The sequence below is a fragment of the Mus pahari genome, chromosome 2 (assembly GCF_900095145.1).
Source record: "Mus pahari chromosome 2, PAHARI_EIJ_v1.1, whole genome shotgun sequence".
Classification (NCBI taxonomy): Eukaryota; Metazoa; Chordata; class Mammalia; order Rodentia; family Muridae; genus Mus; species Mus pahari.
This window is the reverse complement of record NC_034591.1, coordinates 112,875,526-112,889,843: the sequence shown is the minus strand read 5'-3', so window position 1 is coordinate 112,889,843 and position 14,318 is coordinate 112,875,526.

Here is a 14,318-nt window from a genome sequence, read left to right as displayed (position 1 = left end):
CCATCCAGGAATAAAAAGAAAACCTACAGAGCACCAAACAAGCAAAACCAGAAAAATATTCTTTTTTCAATGTATTATAGCTAAAATATCAATAACACAAAATAAATAAAGTATATTAAAAGCTGAATAAATATAGGCTGTTAACAGTTAAATACATACAGACAGGGTTCAATTCAGAAAGCTTCATTCCAGATAGGCCAAGTAACTTATAGAAGCAGGCCCTCTATAAAAAAAAGACCAGATTAGATGACAGGAGCATTTAAAGCCAAGAGTATCTAAAAAGGTATACTCCAAGTACTGAAAGTACACTGTCAACTTGGATTATTATACCCAGCAAAACTATCTATTAAAGTTGAAGGAGAAATCAAAAGTTAGCATGATAAAAACAAATTTGGTGTGTCTATTCAGACAGCCCTACAGAAGGCAGCAGAACAGAGCTTTAAATCTGAAGAGAGTGATAAATACATTCAAGAGGACAAAGAAAACAAACAATGCCAGGACAGGTAATCAAAAGAGATCTGAGAAAACCCTGCAAACTATACAAAATTACAGGAATTAATATACATATTTTTAATAATCACTCTGATTATCAATGTCCTCAACTCTCTAATGAAAATATAGACTAACATTATATTAGAAAATAGGATCCATCTTCATGCTGTCTCCAAGAAACACACTCCACCATCAATGATAGAAACCATCTTAGGGTAATAAGATGGAAATAGGTATTTGAAGAAAGTGGAACTAAGAAACAAGACAATAGCTGTCTCCTATGAGGCTATGCCAGTGCCTGGGAAATACAGAAGTGGATGCTCATAGACATCTATTGGATTGAAAACAGGGTCCCCCAATGAAGGAGCTAGAGAAAGTACCCAAGGAACTGAAGGAGTCTGCAACCATATAGGAGGAACAACAATATGAACTAACCAGAACCCCCAGAGCTCATGTATAGCTGCATATGTAGCAGAGGATGACCTAGTAGTCCATCAATGGGAGGAGAGAACCTTGGTCTTGCAAAGATTATATGCCCCAGTATAGGGGAATGCCAGGGTCAGGAAGCGGGAGTGGGTGGGTAGGGGAGCAGTGGGAGGGTATAGGGGATTTTCAGAGAGGAAACTAGGAAAGGGGATAGCATTTGAAATGTAAATGAAGAAAGTATCTAATTAAAAAAAAAAAGAAACAAGACAATATAAATATTCTAGTATCTGACCAAATATGTTTCAAACCAATATTAACCAGCTATACCACTCCTGGGCATATACTCAAAAGATTCTCCAACATATAACAAGGACACATGTTCCACTATGTTCATAGCAGCCTTATTTATAATAGCCAGAAGCTGGAAAGAACCCAGATGTACTTCAACAGAGGAATGAATACAGAAAATGTGGTACATTTACACAATGGAGTACTACTCAGCTATTAAGAATGATGAATTCATAAAATTCTTAGGCAAATGGAAGGAACTAGAAAATATCATCCTGAGTGAGGTAACCCAACCACAAAAGAACACACATGGTATGCACTTGCTGATAAGTGGATATTAAACCAAAAGCTTGAAATACCAAAGTTACAATTTACAGACGACTGAAGCTCAAGAAGAAGAAAGATCAAAGTGTAGATGCTTCAGTCCTTCTTAGAAGGGGAAACAAAATACTCACGGGAGGAAATATTGGAGACAAAGTGCAGAGCAGAGACTGAAGGAAAGGCCATCCAGAGGCTGCCCCACCAGGGGATCCTTCTCATATACAGACACCAAACCCAGACACTATTGTGGATGCCAAGAAGTGCTTGCTGACAAGGAGCCTGATTATAGCTGTCTCCTGAGAGGCTCTGTCAGAGTCTGACAGATACAGAGGTGGATGCTCGTAGCCAACCATTGGACTGAGCACAGGGTCCCCAAGGGAGGAGTTAGAGAAAGGACTGAAGAAGCTGAAGGGTTTTGCAACCTCATAGGAAGAACAATATCAGCCAACCATCCCCCCTACCTCCCCCCTGCCAAGCTCTCAGGAGTATACAAAGAGTATACATGGAGGGACCCATGGCTCCAGCCGCATATGTAGCAGAGGATGGCCTTGTAGAGGATCAATGAATGGGAGAAGAAGCCCTCGTTTCTGTGAAGGCTCGATGCCCCAGTATAAGGGAAAGTAAGAATGGGGAGATAGGAGTGGGTGAGTGGTGTGGGAGCATCCTCATAGAAGCAGGGAGAGGGGGGTGGGAGAGGGGGTTTCTGGAGGGGAAACCAGGAAAGGGGATATTTGAAATGTAAACAAAGAAAATATCTAATAAAAGAAAATAAAAAACAAAAATAATTTAATTTTTTTAAATTAAAAAAAAAAAATGGTGCCCAAGCAAACTAGACAGCTCTATGTCAAAGCATTAAACTGGATTTTATCTTTTATCCTGTGTAAAACTCAACTTTAAATGGATCAAAAACTTCATCAGAAATGCTGATAGAGGAGGCAAGTAGGGAGTACACTTGAACTCACTGGCTTTGAAAGGACTTTGGAAATATACTCTGCTAGTTGGGGTATTAAAGACCAACAATTAACAATGGAACCTCAGGCTCACAGGTTTAGAGCATTGATGACTCTTTCAGACAGAGGTCCTGAGTTCAATTCCCAGCAACACCAAGGCCTCACAACCATCTATAATGGAATCCGACGTCATTTTCTGGTGTGTCTGAAGACAGCAACAGGGACTTACATACATAAACTAAATAAACAAAGAAAAAAATCATTTAAGTGAAGAGGCAGCTTGTAGAGTGGAAAGAAATATTTATCAAACTTACATCTGGCAGAGAGTATCTAGAATATACAAACAGTTAAGGAGAAGGAGAAGGAAGAAAAGGGAAGAGCGAGAGAGAGAAAGAGAGAGAGAGAGAGAGAGAGAGAGAGAGAGAGAGAGAGAGAGAGAGAGAGAGATTAGCTATCAACTTGCTGTAAACTGCCTCTATTATGTTTAGGTATGTCCGTTGTATCCCTCATCTCTCAAGGACATTTTATCATGAAGGGGTATTGGATTTTATCAAAGGCCTTTTCTGCATCTACTAAGATTATCATGTGTTTTTTGTTCTTTCAGTTTGTTTATATGGTAGATTATATTTATTGATTTTTTTGTATACTTAAAAAAAATCTCTGCATCTGTAGGATGAAGTCTATTTGATCATGGTGGATGACCTTTCTGATGTGTTTTTTAGATTCGGTTTGCAAGTATTTTATTGAGTATTTTTACATCTATGTTCATGTGGGAGGCTGGTATGTAATTCTCTTTGTTGAGTATATGATTTGAGTATCAGTGTAACTGTGGCTTCATAAAAATAAATTGGGAAATATTCCTTCTGTTTCTATTTAGTGGAATAATTTGAGGAGTATTGGCCCTAACTCTTCTTTGAAAATCTTGGGAGTGGATTCAGATGGAAGATAAGGTGGCGACAGAGACTGTGAGGGCAAACTATAAATATATTGTATGAGAAAAGAATCTATTTTCAATAAAATGGGGAAAATTACTTTTCATTTATAAAGTTAATATTAATAAATTTTTTAAAAATTTTGCTTAAAATACAAACGTGAAGAAAACAAGCAACACAGTTTTAAAATTGAATATAGAATTAAGCATTGTTCTCAAAAATGAAATGCAGGCTGAGAAATATTTATAGACATCAAAGAAATGCAAATTAGAACTACTTTGAGATTTCATCTAACCCTTGTCAGGATTACAAAGATCAAAAACACAAATAATTACAAACACTGGTATGGATATGATGAGCAGGAAACCTTTAGTCACTGTTGGAAGGACTACATTCTCATGTGGCCACTACAGAAATTAGTGCTATAGTTCCACAAAAAGCTAGAAACAGATTTGCCATGTGATCTGCCATCATTCTTGGGCATATACCCAAAAGATTCTATAGCCCATTATAGGGATACTTGCTCATGCATATTAATTGCTGCTCAGAGTAGCCAGAAAGTGGAAACATTACTGGGAAAGAATTTGTGCCTGGTAGTATACACCTAAGCAACTACCTGGAGAAGTCGTAAGGCTTAGAGGAGAACCTACTAGGGTCACTTTTCCAAGCCAATATACTTTTTAACTTGGGATCACTAGGCAGAAAGTTTGTAAGAGCTAGAGGACCACCATGCCTGCTGAGAGATTGTCCTCTACACAAGCAGGGGAGCAACACTCATGAAATCTGAACAATACAGTTACCTGAGACCTGCACAATGATAACATGATAACAATGATCAACAACCCCTAGATGAAGAGCTACAGTTAATAACAGCTGCTCAGAGAGAGACTCCATTTTCTTATAGGCTAAGCACCTGATAGGTTAATGACTCCTCAGTGATCAGTCCTAAACACACACAAATGCATGCACGTGTGTGTGTGTGTGTGTGTGTGTGTATGTGTGTGTGTGTGTGTGTGTGAATATGGCCATGTCTCAGTAATACAGAGATCATGAATTTGAAAAGAAGTGGGACCAGACATGAGAAATTGAAGGGGCAAGAGAGAAACGTTGAACTGATTTAAATTCAGTATTTACATATGAAAGCCTCAAATGATTAAAAATTAAATGCATAAAATATTAGAATTAGTATACAATTAATTAAGAGGAGTATATCTGAAATATTATTCATATGTGAAGGACATTTGGAGTTGGCTATTGTGTATGTTGTTATTTTGCATGTGTATATACAATCTGTGTGTACAAGTACGTACACATGTGTGTGGATGAAGGCCCATACACATAATGGCCAGAAGACAACATGTAGGGTTGATTCTTATCTTCTACTTTGTTTGAATCAGGTCCAAAGTTTGTTTTCTGCCTCGTGCATCTAACTCTCCAGCCCACAAGCACCTCATCTTGCTATGTCCACACTGAGATTACAGACCTGTGCTTACAGTGCCAGGCTTTACAGGGGCTAGGACAATTCAAACCTAGGTCTTCATCCTTTCACAGCAAGTGTCTTTACCCACTGAGCCATCTCCCTAGCACTCGAGTTAAAAATGTTTAAGTTTCTCATACAATAAATAAAGATTAAAAGATAAACTAAAACCTGTATGGACATTTAGTCAGAAGCTCACAAGATAAGCTGGGCCCTAGGCAATCTTTCTAATTTGCTCATTCACACTGTTGAGTCAATTAGTGTGGTCTCTAAATTCAGCTCTGCAACCTGATGGAAAATTAATATATCCATATAGTCTAGTTAGACTTTAAATTTTGCTTCCTTCTTTATATACAATCAAATCAGAAAATGCAGCATATTAAATATAGTCCTCTAGACTCATAGTTATGATATACATTATTTCAGATTTTTTTTTAAACTTGGAATCTATGAAACTTCATAAACACCTATAGGTAATTAAGAGGAAAGTGAAAATTATTTATGACATCATGAAGGCATTTCCATGGCCGGATGCGAAATTCTGAAATCTCCAGGTGGGAAGCACAGACCTTTTATCTTCACCATAAAGCCATTAACATTTAAAACCTGGCAAGGCTGGTATTTCACATAGTAAATAACTTCCAATACAAGCATCCACACATCAGTGTCTGAAAATCACACTCCAGTCTGACTTAGCCATGTGTCTTAGAAGTGGCCGGATACTGACTGGTTCATAGCATTCTGTTAGGCTGCAATAAGAGCTCAGGAGAGAAATCCTCAGAGTGCAATATTAATAATTAGCATGCTGATGACTAGTGTGCCTTTAAGAGCTCATAGATTAGAAGTTCATGTCATGAATACTGCAAACACCCCACTAACACATATGCTCCTGAAAACACAGTGGGCCATAAGGGGGGGGAGGTAAAATGGGGTAGCTTTTATAATTTATACATTATTCATTTCCCATTGGTTTTCATAACAAACAACTCTTGGCAGGAAATGAGCTGCCAAAGAAAAGTTACAGCAAAGGAATCTTGGGGCTGGAGCTAAATCAGCTAATAAGGAAGAATTTTTTTTTTTTTATTAGTGTTAAAAAGTCTGTTGCTACCAGATAGGGCAGTCGGCAGGATGTGGGAGAGCCGGATTTCACTGTTAGTCCACAGGGGATGAAAGTTAGAGATCTCACTCTCTGCCTCTGAAAGGCGTTTTAAGTTATTCCGCGGGAAGGGAAATTGGCAATGTGGTTATACTATTACCTACCTCAGAAAGTCCTTCAAAGATTCCTCTGCAGCCAATACCCTCGGTGTATTTCATCTAGCAGAATGTTAGCTTCTGCTTCAGGGAACTTGTTTTAATTTGCAAACATCCCGTTGAGTACTGAGCATGTATGAAGAGTTTATGCCTGAGGAGTCTCCCCTTCGTGGTGCCATTCCCTTTTTTTGACAATGCGGCTAAGCAGGTACACATCATAGCGTGATGGAAACGCCCAGCTGACTGTTTGCAAGGAGGTACACCAGTGAGGTGCTTCTCCCCTCTTTTTTCCAGTGGCATCAATTTAGGAAAATGCAATGTTTGGGTGCCCCGAGAGCTCTCTAGCACCCAAACATTACAAACACTTAGCCTGCCTCTGCAGTGGTGATATCCACTGACCTGAAGTGAGCAAGTCTGCTGTGAGACTCCAGACATGCGTTCCAGGCCTCATTCCAGCTGCAAGAAGATCTTGTAGACACGTTAACACTCATTATGTTCATTATAGTAGCCTTGCTGGCTTAACACAAAGTATGATGGTTTTGCAATAGTATTCAAAGCATCTTGGGCTAAAGAGGGAATGTGCTCCTACAGAATTTGTAATGATGTCTGCAAAGGGATAGCATCTGGAGATATATGTTTGAGAACTAATTAGGTTGAGGTGAGGTCCTGTGGATAAGGAACCATGGAGAAAGAAAAGAGAAGAGGTTTATTCTTTCTCCCTCCCACCCCTTCTCTTCCTTTCTCCTCTTTCCTCCCTAATTCCTTGACTCTCTGCCCTCCCCTTCTGCGATTTCCCCACTCCTGCACTTCCTTCCTTCCTCTCTACCTCTTTCCTTTGTCTGGTTCAGGAAGCAAGTCACAGAAGGCTATGACTAAGCAAGTCCTCACAAAGAAGCTGACCACCTGGGAACTTGAACTTGGAATTCTAACCTCGGGGACTATGAGAAACAAATACAAGCTGTCTAAGCCTTCCAGCTGGTGTCTCTATAGCAACACAAAGAAAGGTCCACAAAGTATGTGCCATTTGAAATCTGGAGTTACTTAGAACACTTTTTTCCCCCTTTCTGTTTGCTTTCTTTTTTCATTCTTTCTTTCTTACTATAGTACTAAGGATTCAATCCAGGGATCTTCACATAGTAAGCAAGTGTGCGATCATCAACCTATATATACAGCCCTTTTGATGTTTGTTTTAATTTAGTGGCACAATTTACTAGGTTGCACAGACTAGTCATAATCAGTCAAGCCTTGAACTTGCAATGCCCCTGACTTGGTTCCCAAATACCTATGATTTTATATCTGTACCACCAGGCTTGGCTCTGCCTGTAAATGTTAGTCCTGATTGGCAGGACCCACTTATACAAAGAAATGTGTTGATGATATTAATGCCATTTAAACGAGGGGGCAAAGGAGTGAAAAAGAGGGCAAATTGGGTCAAGGAAGAAGAGCAAAGGCAGGGCAGCAGGCCTATGCTGTTCTTGGGTTCAGCCACACTAAGTCAGAAACCTCATAGGAGAACTATGTCCGTGAACAGTTTATCTTTATCGACTGATTCCCCGCCTCTCATCCTTTTCTGTATCTTTGTGGTCTGAGGTCTCCCCTTGCTCTTTTGGAATATGGTTCTGGATAGAAGTTGGGAAGTCAGAGCCCAGTACATCTAACTCTGACAGCCAGACTGCTGTGGTTCCTGCCAGAGGGCGCCCAGGGAGACTGAGGTAAACATCTGGCTTTTGTGTCCAGGAAAAAAGACTTAAACCTTATACAAGAACTTTAGACCCATAAGAACATAGAGGCTGGAGAAACAGACAGTAGGGTGAACAACTGAGATCAGTGTGAGTATAAGACAGACTGCTCAGGTATGAAGCGGCATCTAGATGGGATCTAGCACCTTCTCTCTCCTCCCCTGGTAATGAGAACATTTAAGGAGCATACACAACGCAGGAGAGACAGCTGAATCTGTACTGTAAGCTGCTTACTAAATGAACACGAGAATCTCAGCTAGATCTCCAGAAAGAGCCAGGCATGTGGACATGTATTTATTATTCTAGTGCTAGGAGAACATGGACAGGCAGATCTCCGGGTACCACTGGGCAGCCACCCTAGCCTACTTGGTAAGCTCCAGGGACCCGTGAAAGGCACTACCTCATAACACAAGGTCAATATCAAGTGAGGAATCAAAGCCCTGGTTGTCCTCTTGCTTTCACACTCATTTCCAACCCCAGGACAAACACGCACACATAGACACACAAAAGAAATCTATGGTTCATCTTTACAGAGAGACTCAGGCCAGGGCAGCCTGGAGCAACACCGTGGCCAAAGTCAACAAGAGCCCACTGCACTACTATTGTCGCAATAGAATTACAGAAAGACTTCAGCAGTCCTCTTGACTTTTAGGGTGTTCCTGAACCTGGGAACATCATAGGTACACTGCCCTGCCTACAAACCCTATCAGATCAATTCGAGCAACCCTGTGCATTGTGCCTAAGAGCAAGCCATGGCTGCTTAGAAGCAGGGGATGCATTGGATGACTTCTGGTACTATTCTATTTTTAAAAAGTGTTGCAGGCATTGCTATAGAAAGCAACAGGTAACATTCTGTATAAAATATGTTCCACCAGCTGGTGCCACCCGTCAGTCCCCCTCCTGTGCAGCTGCTTTTCTTCCAAGACTCTCCAGGGGCCGATGGGGCAAGTCACTCTTTGAGCTGCTCCTGTGATTGCTCTTCCAACTCTTCTCCCAATTATGTACCAACTCTCTCAGTCTTCTGCTTGAATGCACTTGCCCTTAGCTTCTGACTAATGAGAACGGCAGATTGACTTAGAGATGTGTTCCTGCATCAGCATGTCTGCCCGACACTTCCGGCTTCCTGGCTAAATCAGTCCTTGGTACAATGAAGAACCTAATACGTTTGAGCAATGACAGGGAAGTTGTGGTGGCAGCAATGAAAATCATACTGGAAGCGTTTGTTTCTTCATGTACCTCTGACTGAAGGGGCTCCTCACGGGCACAATCATTCCTTGATGGGTTTGGAAGGCTCAGTCTGTGAAGCAGAAGCTGTCATGCCAAAATATGGTCAAGGAATATCTGTTGTCCATCTCCTGGTGTTGATAGACCTGGCCTGTCCTCCACCCTGTCAGAAAAGCTTCTTTTTGCAGTGGACAACAGTCAATGCTGAGAAACATAATTGGCCAAAGTACTGAGAAATAGAGACACAGTGTTCAACCTTAAGCAAGACATCTATATTAACCCCCTACACACACCTCTCAGGCTCAGGTAACACTGAAGATTGTAAGAGCCAGAGGATGGAGAAAAGTGGCACAGAATACTGTCCTCCGGATATGATATGGCTATCACATTAATGAACTCGGAGCTGCTATGGATACCTCTCCATAACCTACATAGGACTAAGACAGCCATGATCCCAGATTACATAGGTAATCTCCAGTCTCACGCACTTGGCAGTGAGTAATGGCTGGGGCAGGAAGAATCATTATTTTTTGAAGTTATGGCCACTGGTAGGTTTCCCATGTTCTACTGGGTGACCCCAAACCTACACATATGTGAGAAGCAGTTACAAGACTTAAGTTATCAAAGAGGGGGAATGACATAAAGGTGGGAGGGGGTTGTCGAGAAGATATAAGGGTTGGTGAAGAATAGGGTAAGCATTATTGTATTTCATTGTATACACATATGGGATTCTCAAGAATAGAGTAAAAATGTAAAGGCTTATTTGTTAAAATAGAAAAATAGAACAGGAAATCATTATATTAAGTGCAACAGGACACACTTGGAAACAATATACTGCCTGGTTTTGGGTTTTGGTTTTTTTCTCGTATATGAATCCCATATTTTAGTTTTTACATATGAGTTTATATAGGGCTCACCTCTACCTCTGGTCTTGTGTCCTTGCTTTCTGATTGGCCAAGATGTGAGGGGCTTTGCTATTTATCCCTACCATCAGTCATTCTACCATGCCTTCACCCTCATGGTGGGCTGAATCTTTTGAAACTATAAACCAAATTAAATCTTTCCTCCCTTAAGTTGCCTTTGTCAGGTACTTTGTTATGGTTTTGAGAAATGTAACTAATATAGACATTCCGGGGTTGGGGTAGGGCCATTTGAACCCAGTACATTTTCTTCTTCTTGGAGACCTGAGAGATGAGGTATTCTTAGAAGCCACAGTGTCCATGTGTTCTTATTGATCTGTAGATGTATTTCTCTCTTCATTTTAGTAAAAGTCCTCAGTGTCCTTTAGCTGAACACACTACTTTTTAAGACCTTTGGGTGGAAAACTCATCTCGTAGATGACTCTTTCTTATCCTAGCTTTTTCTTTACTTTGTCCTGTCTGCGCACTAGTATTCACCTTGGTTTGTCTTTATCTGGATTCAGAGTGATTATACGTGGCCATCTCTTAAATGCTGATCACTCACTACTGCCATGGATTCTGTCATTTATTCAATGTCATTGTTTTAGGATTGGATTTTGTTTCCTGCATCTTCAAATCACTTTGTTGTTCTGATAACTAATATAGGAAAAATGCTAGACTTGACAATCACATTCATAACACAAATTTGACAGACTTCATCCTCCATCTGCCACTATCTGTCAACAGATTATCGTTCTGAAAAGTTGGACGAGTCCTGCAGTTTCTACAGTTCCTTTCCAGTCACAAGAAAGCATCATTACAGTAAGGTCTAATCTTAAGTACGTAATAGTCCAAATGTTAGGTTTCTCTTTCTGCTCAGTTCAGACCCACTTCAAGCAGAGATGTAAGTTACATATAAGGGTGTCTGATTCACCTCACTTCTCTATATAGCCTGGCCCAAGCTGTCTTTCTGAAACTCCAAGTCTTTCACTTAGGAAAAGTCCTTGTTCTACTAGCTGAGCCCTCTAGAGGATGTCAGAAGCACAATGCAGAATCCTTCATTGATAATCCTTGATAATTCTCAAGCACCTTCCTTTCTATGGTGGGGTCTGACCCTGTGGCAGAATATATGTGATGGCTCCCTTCAACTGCCCACATTCAAGTTTCTTATCCCGTCAGGTCTCTTAGCCCTTTCTGGATCATTCCACTCCATTAAAAAGTTCTCTTTGGTAGAGACTCACCTCTGTGGAAAAAAAATTTTTTTTTCTCTTTTTGTTTTCCCTCTATGAGCTAATCCCAAAAGGTACAGACTTCCATCTCTTATGTTTGCCTTGTGTTGAATTCTCTTGGGTTCAGGAAGGATGCACAGCTCTTCCCTGCCCCATGTGAGGACGGCATGGAATTGAGAGTACATCCCACTGACACCTTTCCTCATCCTTCTTTTCAGCCTTATATATGAATCAAACCCAGAGGTGTTTAGTCATAAAACTCAGCAGGAACATCTATCTCTAGGAATATTTTGTGTTAGAGGTTTGGTTTATCTTTGTGCAACTGTGTTGTGTTTAGCCTATGATGATATTAATCACCTGTAGCATTACTAACACAATACACAATGTGTTATAAGACATGACTTCCAAAATGGCTATTCTGGCTTTCTGTTGCTTTTGTAAACCATTCACACAAACACAGTAGTAGCTTAAAGCAACACAAATTTACTGTTTCACAGCTCTGTAGGACAAGAGTTCAAGAAGAGCCTCACTGAACTAAAATAAAAATCTTGCTTCATGAGGTTTGAATCATTTCTGGAAGTTGGCAGGGGTCTCCAATGAAGGGGGACACTCTCTGTTTACTAGCCTTCTCGATCTCAAAGGCCAGTCAGAAGTTTCCCTTCAATCATGTAAATATCAATGGAAGTAATCCAAGATGAGAATCCACATTTAGGATTTCCTTGCATCTCACAGTCTATACCTCCTAGACCCTGAGGCTTGGCTCCACCTACAGAGCTTTCTCAAGCAAACTCACCTCATCTGTAGAGTCTATGAGCTATCTCTAGCTTCCATCTCTAAAAGATTTCTTTATCTTTTGTTTACGTTTGTGTTATACCCGAAGTTGCTACAGTCTATTTTAGTGTCATCTTGTCAAATAATCCAGGCTGGAACCTAGGGATAATGTTCCACAGAAGCAAAGACTTCGTGAATGTAATTCTGCTTCGTCGATTTCTCAGGCAAGGACTGCTTCTATGAATCTGTGACGTATTGGATGCTAAGACTCAGGGATCAATAATATCTCAGTAAGTACAATACTTCATTTTGCTTCGCTCGGGGAAGGATTCATTTTGCTTCTGAGAAGTCAATGGAAGAAGGATAACTAATAAAAATGCAGTGTTTCCTTACAGTGATTTAGGCTTCTGCTGAATTTGAAATTTTTATGCCAATACTCCATGGGTCACTGATTTAGACAAATTAAAGGCATAAATCATAGGAGTACTATAATTGCAAGAGTGGTTTGCGTTTCACTTTACGTTTATAGAATCTATTTGTTTTGCTCTGTTTTATTGCTTGGCTTTACCTAGGTTCCTTGTTATGCTAAGGTAGTTTCTCCTTGGAATAGCCATTTGTCTATGCCTTGCTTATGAAGTCTCACTAGGTGTGTGCTGGGCTCCAGCAGCTTTCTAGATAATATGAATCCTTGGCAAAAACAGCCCATCTCCAAGTGTCATGCTCATGATTTCATCAACCTATGAAAAGCTTGCAGGGAAAAGGTCACTGGGTAACTAGCCAATAGTTTAGTGTGTGGATTCAAATGTATTCTTCCACAAGTAAGTAATTATAGATAATATTTTATTAACTTATTAATTCTAGTTCAGGACATTATTAAGTATATTTTCCCTATGACCTCATGGCGTAGGATAGTCATCCTCAGTTTAAAAATAAAACAATGTAAATTTTAAAAAAATTTAAATGTAGGGACTATAGCAACGTGCACCATACAGAGATGGCATAAGGACTGGAACCGGGTCTGATTTACTCAAAGCTTCTTGCTGCCAACAATGCTATAATTTTTGACTTCTGCTCAACTTTCCTGTTTGCCTCCTAAATAACTCAAACTGTGTTTATGTTCATTTTGACACTTTTATCAGGATGAAAACACAAATTTTTGTATGGATTATCACAGAGAATCCAGAAAAGTTGGGGGCTGGCTCTTAACACTGGGCCATGCATCAGAGTTTAGTCTTGGAATTGGCTGTGGCCACTCTGGAATCATCCTTAAAACAGGAAAGGAGAGGAAACACTAGACGATGCCTCCCAGCAACCTGTGAAGGAGGGCTTTTGTGGGTTCCAATCATGGCCCTCTGGAGGGCAGGGAGAAAGAGATGGCAATAAGCAAGCTTTTCTTGATGAGATAAATTCATTGTGGAGTAAGAACAAAATTAAATGACAGAGCTTAGGCTCTGAAAGGATTCTCAACACAGTCCTTTCTCTTGTGATCCCCTCCCTTTGATGACATGGAACAGATGTTTAATCTATATTCCTCTTGGCATTTCATGAGTGTTTACATTTCTACTTAGGTCTGCAAATGTGTGCACTAATACATATGACCTAGGGAAATGTGGTGATTAACAGCATCCTCTGTCTCCAAACATGTGCTCCCAGTTCTGACTATATCATTCGCCAGTTGTCTGACCAAAAATCAATAGATTTAACTGTTCTGAGCCTCGTACTACTATTCATAATAAAAGATGTTACAGTAGAACAAACCTCACAAGATTGTGGACTACTTGTCCTAAAATATTATATATGCTTCATAAGAATATACTCATACTCATATGTATATTGGAGCTTTGCCTGTATATATGTATGTGTATATATATATGTGTATGTATATATGTATATATATATATGTGTGTGTGTATATATATGTATGTATACACATACACACACACCACACACACACACACATATATATATATAAATATATGTATACAGTATATATATATATATATATATATATATATATATATATACTGCCTACGTATATACTCATGAAGCACATATAACACTTTTTAAAACAGGATTTTGCTATTCCAGGCTGGCCTTCAATTCACTGTGAGGATAATCTTGAATCCTGGTTCCTATGTGTTAGTACTACAGGCATGTGTTGCCACAACCAGTTTAATGCAGTGCTGGGTATTGATATTAGAGCCTCAGGTCTCTAAGCAATATTCTAAAACCTGAGATACAACTCTAGCCCCCACATTTTTTAACACATAGTACATAGATGATAAAAGCTCATTATTTTTATCTTATATGTACACTTAA